The following is a 2,500-nucleotide window of genomic DNA, read 5'->3' as shown; positions in this document are numbered from 1 at the left end:
AGTAGGATGAGGTCATTATTTTGGGAGACCGTGAGAGAATAGAGATAGGGATGGAGATGGAGAGTGAGAGGAGAGAGAGAGAGAGAGAGAGGGGGAGAGAGGGAAAGGGAGAGTGAGAGTGAGAGGGAAAGGGAGTTGGAGAGAGAGAAAATAGAGATAGGGAGGGAGGGAGAGGGAAAGGGAGATAGAGAGTGAGAGGAGAGAGAGGGAGGGAGAGAGAGAGAGGGAGAGAGAGAGGGAGGGAGAGGGAAAGGGAGATGGAGAGTGAGAGGAGAGAGAGATAGGGAGGGAAGGGGGGTGGGGAGTGAGAGGCGAGAGAGAGGGAGGGAGAGAAAGAGGGGAGAGGGATAGAGGGGGGAGGGATAGCGATTGAAGGAGAGTTGGAAGGGAGAGCCGTGGAAGCAATTAGAGGCCTGACGTCTGACACTGGCGCCGCTCACTTTGTTATATTATTCTTCCTCCTCCCAGTTCTGCGCTTTCATTCCATCGCCATCTGTTTCCCCAAAACTTCCTGCTCTATTCCTTCTCCTCTTTTCTCTTCCCTCTCTCTCTCTCTCTCTCTCTCTCTCTCTCTCTCTCTCTCTCTCTCTCTCTCCTTCTCTGCTCTCAATCTTCTATCGCCCAATCTCTCAACCTGTTTTCTTCATCCCTCTCCAGCTCTCAGTCTCGATTTGAATAATTAGCACATTTGAAATTTAGTGCTGCCACGACTTGCTAGCTTCAATAGTGTTTGCTTGTGTGTTTGTGTATGTGTGTTTTCTAGATGAGCAAAATACATATTTTGTGAAAAAATAAATACTCAAAGAGAATAAATGGTAATAATACAATCAAGGCCTCATCCTATATGTTAATGTAGGTGTTGAATATTTCAATGTCCTTAAAGCCCAGGTGGGTTCCAGTGTGGCCATGAAAGAAAACCCAGCCTGTAGTTGGGCTCTCCTAAACCGGTTCCACTGGGAACAACGTGGTTGAAGTCCTGCCAGGTGGAAGTGTGAATGTGTTTACCAGGTCACATTGTCTCTAAAAGATTTTTGTATTGATACACAAGTTATTCAGATGATTTTCACTCCGATACTAACTAAATTAATAAACTTATAATAAGCCGTATGTGGTCTTCTGGATGGCACTTTTGAACATAAGGGTCATCATGCAAAAAAAGTCCATATAACAAACCATAAGAGGTATTTAGAAGAACAAAAGACTACAAGATAGCAGTCTCCCGGTTATACATATATATATATATATATATATATATATATATATATATATATATATATATATATATATATATATGTATTTCATGGAATGGCTTATTGGTCTATAAATTGTTGGATGCATGTGATATATTCAACATGCAAATCGTCTATTATCTGCTTTAAACGTTTCCCTTTTCTGCATTGACTTGTCTTCATATCTCTGTGAGTTCATGTCCTGTTTTGTAAAACGTACTTAACAGACTCCAAATGCGTGTGAGCTGTGTTGGGCTACGTCATCACTGTGGGGTTTGGAGTGTGTTTATCCGACACAGAAAACAATCACACAAATCATCTTTTGCTTTAAGCCTGTCACACATAATGCGCTGTAATATGGCAGTCCCCTAAATAGAAATACTGCGGCTTTAGCCTCATGAAGGATACATGAGAGTACATGGCTGGATGTGTGTGTTTGTGAGGGGCTGTTCATGAGTAAATATATACACTCAAACAAGAGGCTTAGGGGATTGTACACCACAGGGAGAGGAGGCTAGATAAAGGGCACCTCCCTAATACATTGAACTGCTCATTCACCGTAGCAGAAACAACCAGCTCGACAGGCTGACAGGATGTCAGTCTGTCCTTCAATTGAGGGAGACAGAAGACAGGGAGCTAGAAAACAGACCGTGACACCAACCGCCGAATATAATTCATTTCAATGCATTGCAAGTTTACTTAACAATTTCAATTTACGGCATTAAGCACACGCTTTCATCCAAAGCGACTTATGTACACACACACACACACACACACACACACACACACACACACACACACACACACACACACACACACACACACACACACACACACACACACACACACACACACACACACACACACACACACACACACACACACACACACACACACACCGACGGAGGAGTGAACCATCCAAGACGACAACCAGCTCGTCAGGAGCAGTTAGGGTGAGGCGTCTTGCTCAGGGACACCTGGACACTCAGCTAGGAGGAGCCAGGTATTAAACTAGCAGCCTTCTGCATACAAGTCAACCAGCTCTTCCTACTGAGCTGAGCCGACCCATGTCTTGTCATCTACATACAGTAGCTGGCTGGTTTGTGATACAGTCCAAAGAACGCAAAATACATCATTCTCCTACATCTTCCACCCACTGTTTTGGATGAGACGAGCACAGCCTCCTCTGTGTCTGCGGTCTCCTCTGTGTCTGCGGTCTAGCTGTCAAGCAGTTTCTTGTTTCTTGCACGTTGTTATAGCAATTGAGTGAT

The 2,500-nt window shown here is 44.2% G+C and overlaps 1 protein-coding gene across 1 annotated transcript in view; it reads left to right on the top strand.

Annotated features, from left to right (window-relative positions):
- The window catches only part of necab2 (N-terminal EF-hand calcium binding protein 2), a 46,036-nt gene that overhangs the window by 27,910 nt on the left and 15,626 nt on the right, over positions 1 to 2,500 (top strand). The window lies entirely within an intron of this gene.

This window comes from Gadus macrocephalus, chromosome 9 (assembly GCF_031168955.1).
Source record: "Gadus macrocephalus chromosome 9, ASM3116895v1".
Lineage (NCBI taxonomy): Eukaryota > Metazoa > Chordata > Actinopteri > Gadiformes > Gadidae > Gadus > Gadus macrocephalus.
Note: the sequence above shows the minus strand (reverse complement) of the source record. Positions and strands in the feature narration are given on the sequence as shown.